Here is a 17,486-nt window from a genome sequence, read left to right on the forward strand (position 1 = left end):
TCCCATAATCCCATTACTAGACATCTAACCAGAAGAAAAAAAAATCATTTTATCAGAAGGACCTTTGCACTGGATTTCTTTTTTTTTTTTTTTTGTAGAGACAGAGTCTCATTGTACCGCCCTCGGGTAGAGTGCCGTGGCGTCACACGGCTCACAGCACCTCTAACTCTTGGGCTTACGCGATTCTCTTGCCTCAGCCTCCCAAGCAGCTGGGACTACAGGTGCCCGTCACAACGCCCGGCTATTTTTTTGTTGCAGTTTGGCCCGGGCTGGGTTTGAACCCTCCACCCTCGGCATATGGGGCCGGCGCCCTGCTCACTGAGCCACAGGCGCCGCCCCTGCACTGGATTGTTTATGGCAGCTCAATTCACAATCACCAAGATGTGGAAATGCCCATCAAACTAGAAATGGATTAACAAACTGTGGTATATGTACCCCAGGGAATACTATTCAGCCATAAAAAGATAGAGACTTGATTTGCATTTCTCTAATATATAGAGATGATGAACATTTTTGTCGGGGGAAGGAAAAGCAGAAAGAGGGACGGAGGGAGGGGGGTGGGGCCTTGGTGTGTGTCACACTTTATGGGGTCAAGACATGATTGCAAGAGGGACTTTACCTAACAATTGCAATCAGTGTAACCTGGCTTATTGTACCCTCAATGAATCCCCAACAATAAAAAAAAGAAAAAAAGATAGAGACTTTATATCTTTTGTATTAACCTGGGTAGAGTTGAAACACATTCTTCTTAGTAAAGTATCACAGGAATGGAAAAGCAAGTATCGAATGTTCCCAACACTAATATGAAGCCAGTAGACGATCTAATACATGTCCCCATAAGAGAAAAACTCAGTTCAATTTATGATGTGGGAAGGGGGATGGAGAGAAGAGGAAATGGAGAGAGAGGAGGGACGGGGATAGGGGAGTAGAGGGAGGGAGGGGTGTGCTTCCACTTCATGGGGACAATGTAAGGGTATTTGGCACACCTTCTGATTGTGGGACACTTCAACAGGGATTCTTCCTAACAGATGCAAACATTATAACCTAATTGCACCCTTACATTAATCTGAAATTAAAAAAAAAATAAGTACAACAGAATGACCATTAAAAAAAAAATCTACAGACCCAAAGCAGGCACCAATTTCTAGGTTTACATATGCTTCTCAGCTTCCCTGGTATATGTCAAGTTCTTCCAAGAATGGGCCTTTTCTGCCTCATGGTGCTCCACAGGCAGCAGTGGGACAAGGCCTGTTCACCCAATAGCTCAGCAATCAGCCAGTGGAGGAGAGAAATGTCAGTTTCTACTTGCCAGTTTCTACTTAGAAAAACTCCAAATCTTGATTTGCCCTGGGGGATTAGGGAATGTACCTGCTTCCCATCTTCCGCAGGGTAGGAAGAAATTGCCCTCTCCCCAGGGCTAATGACTCCTGGCCCTCCCTCCCTTCATGTCTTCACCTATTGCTCCTTCTTTTAGATTGCAGAGGTAGAGAAGGTAGTGGCTGATTGTAAAAAAGGTTTGTTTGTTTTTTTCATTTTTTTTTCCACCAGTTTGAAAGCCTTTTGAAGGAACATATCTGGTCCCAGATTGCTCTTTTAAGGTGTTTATTTAGTGCCTCTTTATTTCTCAGCTTTGAGCCTCAACATTCATGTCGACTTATGTTCTCCAAATAATCTGGGATGACTCACTTGTAACCACATTGTATAATTCATGCTATTGTCAGCTGGCTGCTACACTAATACATTCCTCCCACAGACTACAAGTGAGGGTGGGATATGCTTTTAGTACATAAAGTCTACAGTGAAGTGCCCCACTAAGGTGTCAGAAGCTGGATCATCTGCTAAAGTTTAAGCTTTCAAAGTTGACACATATTGGAGCAGAGGTAGAAAAAGTCACTTACTTTAAAGAAGCTAAATATTACCCAGGCAGTTAAGACTAGACTTTCACCTGATCGAGGTCCTAATTTGTTTAGCAAATTGAAGGCTAGAAGTGGAGTTGGTCAGCCATCAAAAAGGAGAATCAGGGCGGTGCCTGTGGCGCAGTGTGTAGGGCGCCGGCCCCATATATGGGGTGGCGGGTTCAAACACAGCCCCAGCCAAACTGCAACAAAAAAGTAGCCGGGCGTTGTGGCGGGTACCTGTAATCACAGCTACAACCCTTAGTCAGCAACCTCCAACTCCTGGGCTTAAGTGAGTCTCTTGCCTCAGCCTCCCAAGCAGCTGGGACTATAGGCGCCTGCCACAACGCCTATTTTTGGGTTGCAGCCGTCATTGTTGTCTGGGGAGTGGGCTGGATTCAAACCGGCCAGCTCAGGTGTATGTGGCTGGTGCCTTAGCCGCTTGAGCCACAGGCTCCGAGCCCAAGAGCTATATTCTAACTCTCTTTCCAGTTTCATGTTTACCAATCAAAGATTTATTTTTCTTTATTTTTATTTTTTATTTTTTTGAGATAGAGTCTCACTTTGTTGCCCTCAGTAGAGTGTTCACAGCAACCTCCATTGATTCTGTTGCCTCAGCCTCCCAAGTAGCTGAGATTACAGACCAGCCAGGACGCGAGGCTATTTTTAGAGAGGAGGTCTTGCTCTGGCTCAGGCTGCTCTCGAACTCATGCACTTGGGCAATCCACCCGCCTTGGGTTCCCAGAGTGCTAGGATTATAAGCGTGAGCCATAGGGTCCCTGGGTAGAGTGCCATAGCATCACAGCTCACAGCAACCTCAAACTCCTAGGCTCAAGCGATTCTCTTGCCTCAGTTTCCCACGTAGCTGGGAATACAGGCGCCCGCCACAACGCCCGGCTATTTTTTTGTTGCAGTTTGGCTGGGGCTGGGTTTGAACCGCCACCCTCGGCATATGGGGCCGGCGCCCTACTCACTGAGCTACAGGCGCCTCCGATCGCCCAGCTATTTTTAGTGATGCAGTTGAGCTCTAGCTTAGACTGGTCTCGAACCTGTGAGCTCAGGCAATCTACCTGCCTCGGCTTCTGGAGTGCTAGTATTACAGGCATGAGCCACCGCGCCTGGCCTTAATCACTCTTGATTAAAGAAAGCTTCAGTCCTCACTTTGTGTAGCTTATAGATCCCTTTCCTGGCAATGTTTTCCTATCCCCCTCCTTTTCTCCTACCCCTGGTACACAACCCAGATAAGTCCTGTTGGTCCTTCAAAACTCACATGGACCTTTGTTTGCCGTCCTTCAAACAAGCTGAGCCTGTTCCTCTCGCAGGACCTTTACCCTTGCTGCTCCTTCCCCTGGCATCACTCTGTCCCCAGAGCTTCCTAGACTGGCCACATACCTCATCCTTCGAGTCTCTACTTAAGTATAACTATTCCGAGAGTGTTTTCCTAACCACTTCATGCCCTTACCCACTCCACAGTCATTTACTATTTCATTAACTGCATTATTTTTATTAAATTAAATTAATTAATTAATTAGTGAGACTGAGTCTCACTTTATTGCCCTCAGTAGAGTACCGTGGCATCACAGCATCACGGCAACCTCCAACTCCTGGGCTTAGGCGATTCTCTTGCCTCAGCCTCTGGAGCAGCTGGGACTATAGGCGCCTGCCACAACGCCTGGCTATTTTTTTGTTGCAGTTTGGCAGGGGCTGGATTTGAACTCGCCACCCTCTGAATATGGGGCGGGCACCCTTCCCACTGAGCCACCGGTGCCGCCCATTAACTACATTATTTTCTTCATAGGATCATTACTACCTGAAGAAACCTCAGCTCATTTACTATTCTTCTTATATTATATCCTGTTGTCTCCCACTAAGCTTGACTGGATCACAAACTCTCTTTTTCACCACATATAACCCTGAAATCTAGAACAGTGCCTGGCACACAGTAGTGCTCAATAAAGATTTATAATGTGACAAACGAGTGGATAACGCCTGCTCTGGGAAGGCTTCCTTAACCCTCAGACTGGATTAGATACTTCTCCTTTGAACTTCCACTGTCCTTTGGGCATGCTGCTTTGTGTAGCACTTGAATTACAGTGTACTTGCTAATTGTAGTGTTTTAAAATACCTCTTATGCATCTTCTCACGGTTGTAACCCTTTGATCAGTATAACGGAAAGAGGAAGGAGAAGAGGTAAAACCCTAGAGGAAGGCAGTGTTGAAAACAATACTGGGCTGGGTGCAGTGTCTCACACCTGCAACCCTAGCACTCTGGATGGCCCAGGCGGGTGGATTGCCTGAGCTCAGGAGTTCTAGATCAGCCTGAGCCAGAGCCGAGACACCTCCCACACACATACACCCTGTCTCTCAAAATAGCTACTTGGGAAGCTGAGGCAAGAGAATCACTTAAGCCCAAGAGTTTGAGGTTGCTGTGAGCTATGATGTCATAGCACTCTACCAAGGGTGACAAAGTGAGACTCTGTCTCATAAAATCCCCCCAAAACAAAAAAAAACAATACTGGGTTGTCAAAGTATGAATGCTAATTCAGTGAGGTTTTCAATCCACTTCCTACTAAGAACTTTGCAGGATGGAGACAGGAGAATATCTCCTGGGAAACCACAGGCCTACTTTGGAGTATCCATGGGGTAGAATAGTGTCATCGTGCAGTTAGGTCTCTATGAGGCCTTGAGCCTCCCCTGAGTTGTTGGAAGGACTATAGAAGTTGCTAGAGTTGTGCAGATGAAAGAAAAGGGCTGAAATTCTGGTTGGCAGGGTTGAGGGATTTTGCCGAAAAAAGAGGCTCAGTAGGCTGACTAGGGCACCAAATGAAAGCTGTTAATGAGCCTTAGGATTCCACTGCATAAAGGGAGCCAAAGCAGGATCCTGGTAAGCAAAGGGCAGATACAGGAACCCGTGTGCACGGCAGAGCCCTCTCTTCTGATACAACATCAACCTAGTCAGCTCTGTAAAACCCAGATGCCATCTTGCCAAGTAGAGGGCTTGAGAAATAGCCTTGTATTAAACTTTGAATTGACTGAATATTTAGGGAAAATTAAGCTGGTTTAAACTGGAAGAAGCACAGATACCTTTAATTTATAAATCTGAGTTTTTTTCCACTCCACTCCCTCCTACCCATTACCGAGTGAGAAAGAGACTGCAAAGGATATTTTCCCTACAAAAAGTAAAGATTGGGGGTGGCGCCTGTGGCTCAGTCGGTAAGGTGCCGGCCCCATATACCGAGGGTGGCGGGTTCAAACCCGGCCCCGGCCAAACTGCAACCAAAAAATAGCCGGGCGTTGTGGCGGGCGCCTGTAGTCCCAGCTACTCGGGAGGCTGAGGCAAGAGAATCGCTTAAGCCCAGGAGTTGGAGGTTGCTGTGAGCTGTGTGAGGCCACAGCACTCTACCGAGGGCCATAAAGTGAGACTCTGTCTCTACAAAAAAAAAAAAAAAAAAAAGTAAAGATTGGGCTCAGCGCCTATGGCTCAAGTGGCTAAGGCGCCAGCCACCTACACCTGAGCTGGCAGGTTCGAATCCAGCCCAGGGTCCACCAAACAACAATGACGGCTGCAACCAAAAAATAGCCAGGCATTGTGGCAGGCGCCTGTAGTCCCAGCTACTTGGGAGGCTGAGGCAAGAGAATCGCTTAAGCCCAGGAGTTGGAGGTTGCTGTGAGCTATGATGCCACAGCACTCTACCCAGGGTGACAGCTTGAGGTCTGTCTCAAAAAAAAAAAGTAAAGATTGGTGCCTTTTTACTTTTGCTTTCGAGTTGTAGTATGAAACCCAACCCCTTGCCATATTTATGTCTCTCTCGTTTGACTATGCACTCTTTGAGGAGAGAATCTATATCTTCCAATTATGTATTCCATTTTCCAGCACAAATGATAACCATGTTTTCTAGTAGCAACATTAAAAACTCAAAATAAACAGGTAAAATTAGTTTTATTAATACATTGTATTCAACTCAATATAACCAAAATATCATTAAGCATGTGATCTATGTTAAAATTATTTATGAGATTTAGAAAACTTTTTTGGACTAAGTCTTTAAAGTCTGATGTGTATTTTACATTTGTAGTCCATCTCACTGTGGGCTAGCTCCTTTTCAAATGCAAAATAGCCACATGTAGCTAGTACTACCCTTATTTACTTATTTTTATTATTAAATCATAGCTGTGTACATTAATGCGATCATGGGGCAGCATACACTGGCTTTATTGACCATTTGACATATTTTCACCACACTGGTTAACATAACCTTCCTGGCATTTTCTTAGTTATTGTGTAAGACATTTATAGTCTACATTTACTAAATTTCACATGTAGTACTACCCTTATTGAACAATAGAGCTCTTATGTTATCCCCACCACAGAGCAGGTAAAAATTAATGTTTGTTCAACAGATGAATTTGTAATACTAAATGTTATCATTATAATACTTTCCTGCTTCTTATGAAGCTTCTTTTTCCCTTTCTTTTTTTTTTTTTTTTTGTAGAGATAGAGTCTCACCTTACCGCCTTCAGTAGAGTGCCATGATGTACACAGGACTCACAGCAACCTCTAGCTCTTGGGCTTCCGCGATTCTCCTGCCTCAGCCTCCCAAGCAGCTTCTTTTTCCCTTTCAAAGTAGGGCAGTACAATAAATTATACTTTACCTTTGATGTACAGCATCTACAATGCTTGACCAATAATATTCAGCATTAAATTTAGAAACATTATAATAAAACATATATCGTACTAGGTCTTAAGATGCACATTCAAGTATGACATTGGCTTCACTGTGAGTGTATCAAATAAAAGCTCAAAAAACACACATCATATGGGCGGCACCTGTGGCTCAAAGGAGTAGGGAGCCAGCCCCATATGCCAGAGGTGGTGGGTTCAAACCCAGCCCTGGCCAAAAACTGCAAAAAAAAAAAAAAAAACACACACAATCATAAATATATGTATACTTTGGTCATAGCTAACATTTGTATTGGCTGGTATAATCTACTGTTTTATTTCATAGGATCCCAGACTGTGGCTTTTAAAAATTCAATTGATTACTTACTGATTTTGTTGTCCATTGTTCAGCTTCCCAAAAATCAATAACCATGCTCACTTTGCTTAAGAAGACTAATTTTTTTTTTTTTTTTGCAGTTTTTTGGCCAGGGCTGGCTTTGAACCCAGCTCTGGTATATGGAGCCGGCACCCTAAGAAGACTACTTTGATCAAAAAGACAGTCTATGCCTTGTGGAAATTTCCAGTTGTATAAGACGGCCATCGTCATGACTATTTGGCTAATCATTTCCTACTGTCTGCTCCTGAGGTTGAAATTATTTGCTGTCTCTTTTTTTTTTTTTTTTTGTAGAGACAGAGTCTCACTTAAGAGTGCCGTGGCCTCACACAGCTCACAGCAACCTCCAACTCCTGGGCTTAAGAGATTCTCTTGCCTCAGCCTCCCGAGTAGCTGGGACTACAGGTGCCCACCACAACGCCCGGCTATTTTTTGGTTGCAGTTTGGCCGGGGCCGGGTTTGAACCCGCCACCCTCGGTATATGGGGCCGGCGCCTTACCGACTTAGCCATAGGCGCCGCCCTTTGCTGTCTCTTTTTATCTTCTTTCTTGTATTCTAATATGTCAGGAATTTTAATCTCCTACCTGCAAACCAAATTGCCCTTGATCACAATCAAGCAATGTCTCTTTCTATTTATCATCTACTAACTTTGTAGGTATGAAATGACATAAATTCTAGAACAGAGTGAGAGTCATGGGTAATACTGAAAGCACATGTAGTAAGAATAAGATGGAGTCGGTCAGGCTAAGGCAAATGTGACACAGCTGGTCTGGTTGGTTTAGGTCCTGAGCAACCTTTACCTCCTGTCTCTCATTCTTTTTTTTTTTTTTTTGAGACAGAGTCTCAAGCTTTTGCCCTGGGTAGAGTGGTGTGGTGTCAAAGCTCACAGCAACCTCCAACTCTTGGGCTCAATCAATCCTCTTGCCTCAGTTTTTCTAATTTTAGTAGAGACCGGGGTCTCACTTTTGCTCAAGCTGGTCTTGAACTCATGAGCTCAAACAATCCACCTGCCTTGGCCTCACAGAGTGCTAAGATTACAGATGTGAGCCACCGGGCTGGCTGTTTTAAGAGATTCTCTTGCCTCAGCCTCCAAAGTAGCTGGGACTACAGGCACCAGCCACAATGCCTGGTTATTTTTGTTGTTGTTGTTGTAGTTGTCATTGTTGTTTGGCAGGCCCAGGCTGGGTTCCAGCCCTGTGTATGTGGCCACTCCCATTCTTACTGTTTTGTAAACCACCTTAAGGATGGTTATCTTGAGTAGTTTAGGTGGATTGATTTAGGCAGTTAAGTTTGCTGGGGTTTTTTGGTTTTTGTTTTTGAGACAACAGTCTCACTATGTCGCCCTCTATAAGGTGCGGTGACATCACAGCTCACAGCAACCTCAAACTCTTGGACTTAAGTGATTCTCTTGCCTCAGCTTCCCAAGCAGCTGGAATTACAGTCGCCCGACACAATGCACGGCTATTTTTTTGTTGCAGTTGTCATTGTTGTTTAGCTGGTCTGGGCCAGTTCCAACCCACCAGCCTGGGTGTACGTGGCCTGCGCCCTAACCATTGAGCTACCAGAGCTGCCTAGGCGATTAAGTTTTAAATTGGAATGTTGTAATAGGTCACTGAATTATGCTGATTATTATTTAAAATAAGGGTTAATGTGGTCTTTGCTTTGAACTTTTATGTATAAAACTGTAATTTTGGAAAGGGAAGAACAGAACAGCCTTGGAGAGGCTACTCTCACTATCTCCGGAATTGCTGGCCTTCTGACAAAGATTGGTGGACCTATCCCTGTCTCTCCAGAGTGGCTGACAGTGACAGGCTCCAGGACCCTGTTCCTTCAGTAACAGTACTATGAAGTAACAACCATTATTGTGTGGTTTTCTTCTCTCCCCACAAGTAACTTACTTCACCACTTCACAATGATTCTATTTCCAACATACTTTGCCACTTTGCTACTGAGAATGTCTCTTACTAGTTTAGTATCTATAGTGGATAATAAATTTCACCCAACAGTAGTTGTATGAAGCACAGAATTATCAATGAACAGGCTCATTTAATATTTCATGTTAATAAATGTTATTTAATGTTAATAAATGAAATTGGTAATGAAACTGATATGGGGAGAGATACAAGTAACTCTAAACCTTGCTCATGACCCCCATACCAAAGCTAAGTATTGTGGTTTCTCTCTTTGACTAAAAGGCCAGGTAGAGGCCTTTATTGCAAGAGTTTATTGCAAGGCCTTAACTATCCTTTGGATTCCCCCAAATGGAATTTCAATGATTTGCACCCCATGCTCTGGGGGAGCTAGGCAGTCCTTATCCTGTGGATTCACTATGCTGAGAATTATGGGGGCACCTTCCTTCTTTGCACAACCTTTTATCTACCACATATCGAGCTTAGAAGGTACAGAGAACAGGCCAGAGGGAGTCCCTTTCTCAGAGTGCACGGATGGCAAAAACCTTTGAATTCAGGATCAACATCCCTTCTCAGGCAATGTACTGCACCCTCCTCACTGATGCTTAACTCTCCTAAACTATCTTGTTTTAGGTTTAAATAGGAGTAAGAGTCTCAATAACAGGGTTTTATTTTATTTTGGTATGGTTTGGTTGGTTTTTTAACTTAAGGAGGTTTTTTAATAGAAGTGACAACATTGGGTATTTACAAATCGGAATTCAGAACACTTACAAACAAATTCTGAGTGAAGTATCCTGCTCCAACTTGTAACCCAGGTACTTTGCTAAAAAAAAGTTAGGATTAAATCAAATCAAATACAGTATTTCAAAAATCTTTCAGGTGAAGACTAGCTCCGGTTGCTTAGCAACCTGATAGACTCTCAAGCTGGGACCAACTCGCCTCCCACACTTGACCATCTCTCCAGTGATGGGACGCGGAGTCCCCATTGGCCCTCATCTCCTCTCACTTAGCTCTAATTGGTCGGAGGCCCTCTCACTCTGCTCCCGTTGGCTCTCGCCGTCTCTCGCTGCTCCGTCATTGGCAGGAAGGCTCTCGTGCCACTCTACGTCACTCTCTCACCCCACTTCCTCAGCCCTCCGATTTTGTCCCCGCCCCTTCCCCCATCCTTTCAGCCACGAGGGAAAACTCTGGCTAGCCACCTCCTCTAGTTTCCTTCCGATTGGTAGAAGCCGGACTGGTGGGCGGGCACTGCCAGGTTACTCTGCCGGCGGTGATTGGCTCCTGGAGTCACTGTCCCGCCCCCCACCGACTCCCGGCTGTGCCGGAGTTGGGTAGGTTGGCGGCTATAAAGCTGGTGGCAGAGGGGCGGCGCCGCGTACTCTCCTTTCGCGGGTTGCTGCCTTTCCTCTGCCGCCGCTCGGTCACGTTTGGGTGAGTGTCCCACGCGGGGGAGGAGAGCCAGGCTGCTGAGAGGCCGGCGGGCAGGGTGTGTGCGCTAGCGGGAGGCGGTGTCCTTGACTAGGCCCGAAGGAGCTGGGGCTCCTGGTCAAGGCGGAGGCGTGGACCTGGCCCGGGAGGATGGGGCTCCGTCGGCCGGGGGCTGTGGAGAAACTCCTTTGCCCAGGATTTGTCTAAGAAGGGGCCGAGGACATTGGTGTGGGCAGGCGAAGCCGAGGGCAGAAGGAGGAAAGACGTTGAGGGCTAGGTGTTCTAATGACATGAGAGTTGGAGGTGGAGAGAGGTGGCTTTGACCTCCAAGAGAGGATTGGGGGGCGTCAGGAGGGGCAGAGAAGCAAACTGGGCTGTCAGGGCGTTCCCAGAGCCTTGGGTTAAGGTTGGACTCGGAAGGACGGGCATGATTCTCCTTAGATAGAGACTGGCAGGTTGGCAGGGGGGGTGTGTCTTCCTGCCGCCGCATACAGAGAATTGATGGAAGGAAGGGAGGTGAGCAGCTCAGGTGCAGCGTCACAACCGTGATTTAGACCTGGGTACTGGGGCTCTGTACAGTTTCGGTGTGATTGCTTCAGATCTCATAGATCACTGCCTCCTACCTCTCTGCCTCCGTATATGTATATATATTTTTTTATGGCCATAGATAAAATATATATATATTTTTTTTAAAATATAAAAGGTTTATATTTTAAAATATAAAAGGTTTATATTTTAAACCTTTTAAAATATAGGTTTTCTTAGTTGCGCCTCTTTCTCGCTAATAGTTCCAGGACCATCCTGGGGTGATACAATGTTGTAATGCGCAGGCACCCACAGAGGCTTCACACAATTGGTTACCTTGACTAGTGGTAGAGAGAGATTATTCTGACCACCCTAGAGGAAGGCTTTGGGGGACAGGTAATGTGAGGGTGTCCTTGCTTGTCATGTTTACTCTTAGAGCATCACTGGCTCCTTTCACTGCTTACCTCTGCTGCAGTCCCTCACTCTCACTAATGCTCTTGCCAACCTTCCGCAGTAGGATGATGTGCTTCGGTGGCTGTTAACTAACATTTGCTATAGTTAGGGGAAGAATGGTGAAAAACAATGCCATGATAAACAAAATTAATACAGATTTCTCCTTCTGAGATGGGTTTTGGACTTATTGCACAGATGCTATTAAAGGGGAGGCAGATTGAAAGTCCTTAACATGTGTCTGTGCCAATGGTTGTTTTTAGTTTGAGACATCTAAGTACTTCGTGTTCTTTAATCAAAACATTATTTTTAAATTTGTTATTTTTGTGTGGAGGAAGGCAGGATAGCACATCCTGTAGGAGAGAAAGGTTTTCTTTGTGTTTACCTTTGTAGATATTTCTTTCTTAACTTTGTAAGTTTCCCCTTTATTCAATTCTGGTTTAGTTCAGTTCAATTCTAGTGTTGTCAGTAACCCCAGTTCTCAGAAGACATTTCCAAAGCTGTGGAGGGGGGTATAAAGAATATTTTATGTTTGGAGCCATAGACCATGACAATTTGGGCTTTCCTCTTTTTTTTTTTTTTTTTTTGAGACAGCGTCTTTCCCGGTCATCTGGGCTAGAATGCAGTGGCATTGTCATAGCTCACTCCAACCTCAAACTCCTTTTATTTCTCTCTCTATTGCTTTTTTTTTTTTCTATTTCAACTTCAAACTCCTGGGCTCAAGCAATGCTACCTCTAGATTGGTACTACCGGCAGGCACCACCATGCCTGGGTAATTTTTCTTTCTTTCTTTCTTTTTTTTTTTTTTTGTAGAGATGGGGTTCTCTTGCTTAGGCCAGTCTTGGAGTCCTGGCCTCCAGCAGTCCCCCCACCTCACCTCCCAAAGTGCTAGGATTACAGACATAAGCCACCACGCCCAGTCTGTTTTTTCTTCTTAAATATTCCTCCAGATTGCTTTTACATCTTGTTTCTTTTAACTGTGGGATTGATTTTTGAGATTTTTTTTTTACTTTGATTTTAAATAGCTTTAATCAGAGAAATGCAAAACCTCTGATATTGCTTTGCTGTAACATGGGTTTCCTAGGTCCTCTAGAATGATTTAAAACCTGATTGACTCCTCCATAATCCAGTGGAACTGGATGTGGGGAGATGTGGCCGGAGGAGGTTGATGAGCCATATATATCAGAATCACTCAACGAATTCTTTTCGTTGAGAAAGGAATAGTTTTATAGTTGTGTGCTGAGTTACTACAAAATCAAATATCATAGAAGAGTATGATATTTTTGTTTCTCAAGAAGGTGGTATAACTTTAAAAGGTGAGAAACATGTTGCCTAATCTAATGAAATGGTACTAGAACTAAATTCTTTTTTTTTTTTGAGACAGAGTCTCAAGCTGTCTGTCGCCGTGGTGTCACAGCTCATAACAACCTCAGACTCTTGGGCTTAAGTGATTCTCTTGCCTCATCCTCCCAAGTTGCTGGGACTACAGGCGTCCGCCACAACACTATTTTTTTAAGTTGTAGTTGTCATTGTTGTTTGGTGGGCCCAGGCTAGATTTGAACTCACCAGCTCCAGTGTATGTGGCTGGCACCCTAGCTGCTTGAGCTACAGGCACTGAGCCTAGAGCTAAATTCTTAATATATTCGTTCTAATGCTTGGCATATGTTGGCACTCAGTTGGTATCTGTTATGTGAGTGTAGAGTCACAGAAGAGAGGCTAACCTTTCAGAGCTCACAGTCTTCATCTTTACAGGGCTTGTGGTCGTATGTGGGTGCATACGAGAATGATTGGAAGAGCTAACAAATGCTTCTTTTGATCCCATTTGGGCTCCTTACATTTTTGAGGTTGAAATCTGCCATCTGCTTTGAGTAGTAGCAGGATAGACCCAATTCTCTTAACCTGGTGGTGCTATATCTCATTTCAAGAGTGACTGCAAAAAGAGCTTACTGGCGAGGGCTGTTACAGTCATTTGAATCAAGGAGATTTGTCCTGTAGTTGTCACAACTCAAAATTCAACTACTCAAAAAAAACGGCTTTGAGTTTCCTTTACTCCAAGCTCTCAAAGGAATTTTAAAAGAATGAAAATACAGCCCCTCTCTCAACAGTAGTCTAGGAAACAAGTGTGAGTAAGAAGACTGCTAGTTTCCCATAGAGAATAGGCTGTGAAGTCTTGGGTGTGAATGACATACCTGTATAGGAGAAGTACAGGTCTTTGATTAGAAAACTCTTTTTTTTTTGGAGACAGCATCTCAAGTTGTCACCCTCGGTAGAGGTGCCGTGTCATCACAGCTCACAGTAACCTCAAACTCTTGGGCTTAAGCAAATCTCTTGCCTCAGCCTCCCAAGTAGCTGGTACTACAGGTGCCCGCCACAACATCCAGCTATTTTTTTGTTGCAGTTGTCATAGTTGTTAGGTGGCCTAGGCTGGGTTCGAACTTGCCACCCTAGGTGTATGTGGCTGGTGCCATAACCCCTGTGCTATGGGCACTGGGCCAGAAAACTCATTTTCTATGGGATTTATTTAGGAACCCTTACTGGAAGAGGTAGCTTAGAACAGGGCTTCAAAGTATGAACAGAATCTCTGGTTGGCAGACTAGTAACTGTAGGGGAAGGCAGGGATTCCATGTTTTTTACTTGGGAAACTACACAAGAGTGTGCAGGTCTATTTTTAACAATTTTGGCTTGCTTGTTCCAAAGGAGGAAGGGTTGCTCACTCCTTCTCAATTTTTTTTGATTTTTCTTCTGTAACAATGAGAAAGATTAGGAGATAACCTGTTTATAGTTTATCATGTACCAAAATGTATACTGAATGAACTTCTCTAACCACTTGTTTGAATCAAGGATAAGGAGGGAGCCAGAGGAAGAATTTATGACACTGAGTAAACTTCAGAGGAAACCCCCATTATATATATGAACGTGATTGGCCCTAGGCACTCTGATCATTCTTGAGTTTTATTCAGTCTTTGCCAAATTCAAAATGTCAGTATAATATATTATGTCTTAGGAGTTTCCCTTCCTAGTAACCTGCCTGACTACTTGTTATTCATTAACTGTTTCCTGCTCTGGTTGCTTCTTTCCATCACTTGCTTTGAAAAGACCTGTTAGAATAAGCTAATGACTTGTTTGAGACTTTGGCCGTACTTGTGTAGCCAAGATGGAAAACCCTCCCAACAACTGCGTAAGAGAACAGAAAGCTTAATCCTTCTCTGATTGGTTCTTTCCCAAAGTGCCATTTACTGCCTCCATTTTCTTTGCTGGTCTCCAAGCCCCTCTCCTCTGAGTTTCTTTCACAAGTGATCATATGAACTCTGATCATGAGATCCCTAAGTAGCATAGCCTTCTTCCCTCCCTGAATCTTCTTTTCTATTTCTTTCTTCTTTGTTCCTGTGTTCTTTCTCTGTCTCCCACCTAACCTCCTTTTCCAAGTTAAATAATGAAATAGAAAGAGTCAATATTGGCAGTTCACGGGAAATTTCCTTAACATAAGTAGCATCAAATGCATATACGTATGTGACGTCAAGTAGAATTATTAAGTTATTGGGCGGCGCCTGTGGCTCAGTGAGTAGGGCGCTGGCCCCATATGCCGAGGGTGGCGGGTTCAAACCCAGCCCCGGCCAAACTGCAACAAAAAAATAGCCGGGCGTTGTGGCGGGCGCCTGTAGTCCCAGCTGCTCGGGAGGCTGAGGCAAGAGAATCGCGTAAGCCCAAGAGTTAGAGGTTGCTGTGAGCCGTGTGATGCCACGGCACTCTACCCGAGGGCGGTACAGTGAGACTCTGTCTCTACAAAAAAAAAAAAAAGAATTATTAAGTTATTTAAGTAGTCTCAACATGGAGAGGGAATCATGTTTTTCCCTACGAGTGAGAACTTGTCCCTGTGGTCTTCTTAATTTGCAGAGGACAAAAGTGTAATAAAGAACAGGGCTCGGCGCCTGTGGCTCAAGCGGCTAAGGCACTAGCCACATACACCTGAGCTGGCGGGTTCAAATCCAGCCCAGGCCTGCCAAACAACAATGATGGCTGCAACCAAAAAAATAAAAAAATAGCCGGGCGTTGTGGCAGGCGCCTATAGTCCCAGCTATTTGGGAGGCTGAGGCAAGAGACTCGCTTGAGCCCAGGAGTTGGAGGTTGCTGTGAGCTGTAATGTCACAGCACTCTACCCAGGGCGACAGCCTGAGGCTCTGTCTCAAAAAAAAAAAAAAAAAAGAACAAAAGATATATGATTTTTCTCAAAGTGTATATATAATTAAAGAGACTTTTTTTTTTTTTTTTTGAAACAGAATCTCACTTTGTTGCCCTTGGTAGAGTGCCATGGCATCATATCTCACAGCAACCTCAAACTCTTGGACTCAAGTGATTCTCTTGTCTCAGCCTCCCAATTAGCTTCCCGGATATTTTTAGCGATGAGGTTTCACTCTGGCTCAGGCTGGTCTCGAACTCAGGCAGATTGGAGAGAGTAAAGCTTTAGATTAAATGAATGAAAATGAGGTTTTGTTAGAAAAGATACCTTTATTTTGTTGGGAAAATACTAATAAGAACTAGGATAATAATAGTGTATTGGTACTTTATATACATATTTTATCTTTTTTTTTTTTTTTTTGGAGACAGTCTCACTTTGTCACCCTCGGTAGAGTGCTATGGTGTCACAGCTCACAGCAACCTCCAGCTCTTGGGCTTAGGTGATTATCTTACCTCAGTCTCCCCAGTAGCTGGGCTATAGGCGCCCGCCAGAACACCTGACTATTTTTTATTGTTGTTGCAGTTTGGCTGAGGTTGGATAGGAACCCGCCACCCTCGGTATATGGGGCCGGTGCCCTACTCACTGAGCCACAGGTGCCGCCTTACATATTTTATCTTCTCTATAATCTTTCACAATGAGTGGGGGAGTGCAGGTATATTAGCTTTATTTTACAGATGAGAAATTTGAGGCCTAAAATTGCTGCGAAAGCCACAGGCTTGTAAGTGCAGAACAAGCTCTCAAATATGTATGTCTCTTAGCTTCAGAAATTTGCTAGACCAGTACCACTTATTTACGTTCCTTTCCCCCGAATTCTTGAAAAGTTTCGTTTCAAACCTGAATCAGTGATAAGGGACTCTTATTTCAGTTTATTACCAGGACTGAACCTACCAGTATAAGGGCTCATAAAAAAAGGGGAAAAAAGGTTTCATAAACTCTAAGTACCTTTTTTTCAAAGCAAATGTCAAATTCTGTTCTATATAATATAATTAGGTAAGGAAATGCTTATTTTAACTCACTTTGAATTGCAATCATAAATCACTATCCAAATTCAAATATGCTGACTTTAAAAGAAGTTCTTATTTGAAATTCCTAGTGCCCGAAGGAGGAAACAGTGACAGACCTGGAGACTGCAGTTTTCTGTCCTTCACACAGGTATGGCATCCTGTCATGCTACTTAAGGAAAGTACTAGAAGGGGAACATTTAATTTTTATCCCAGAGCAAATAATCATCTGCATGTACTACACATTCTTAAAATCCTTTTTTGGAGTTATGTTATACCTTATCTTCAAATTTTAGTTAATGCCATAATACTGCGGGAGGCTAATTAAATTGTTTATTAGGCTAATGTTTAAAATCTAGAAACTACTAATTTTTAAAATCAGTGTTCATTCATAAGAGAAAAAATTCATAAAATTTAACTACATTAACTATTTAATCAGAAACAATCACAGGTAAGCATGTCTGCCAATAGCGCTTTTTTTTTTTTTGTAGAGACAGAGTCTCACTTTATGGCCCTCGGTAGAGTGCCGTGGCCTCACACAGCTCACAGCAACCTCCAACTCCTGGGCTTAAGCAATTCTCTTGCCTCAGCCTCCTGAGTAGCTGGGACTACAGGCGCCCGCCACAACGCCCAGCTATTTTTTGGTTGCAGTTTGGCCAGGGCCGGGTTTGAACCCGCCACCCTCCGCATATGGGGCCAGCACCCTACCAACTGAGCCACAGGCGCCGCCCGCCAATAGCGCTTTTTAAAACAAAACCTCAAAAGATAGGTATCTGGGCTATGGATAAATCTTTAAAATTATGTGATAATGGATAGTAATTGCAAATGTACTTAAACCAATAATTATTTAGAGTTGTTGCTTTCTCATATGCCATGGAGCATTTCTCATAGGATACTGCTCTTTTTTTTTTTTTTGCCAGGGCTGGGTTTGAACCAGCCACCTCCAGCATATGGGGCCAGCGCCCAACTCCTTTGAGCCACAGGCAC

General features: G+C 44.0%; 1 protein-coding gene across 2 annotated transcripts in view; it reads left to right on the plus strand.

Annotated features, from left to right (window-relative positions):
• Positions 1-10,153: 10,153 nt before the first annotated feature.
• Positions 10,154-17,486, plus strand: part of HMGCS1 (3-hydroxy-3-methylglutaryl-CoA synthase 1) — a 29,233-nt gene continuing 21,900 nt past the window's right edge. The window contains exons 1-2 of one of the 2 annotated variants that reach the window (XM_053591338.1): positions 10,165-10,289; positions 16,592-16,650. The gene's annotated coding sequence lies outside the window, so the exon portion shown is untranslated. Of the gene's footprint in view, positions 10,290-16,591; positions 16,651-17,486 lie in introns of both variants that reach the window. The other variant, XM_053591343.1, reaches the window with a different exon arrangement.

Source organism: Nycticebus coucang, chromosome 1 (assembly GCF_027406575.1).
Source record: "Nycticebus coucang isolate mNycCou1 chromosome 1, mNycCou1.pri, whole genome shotgun sequence".
Lineage (NCBI taxonomy): Eukaryota > Metazoa > Chordata > Mammalia > Primates > Lorisidae > Nycticebus > Nycticebus coucang.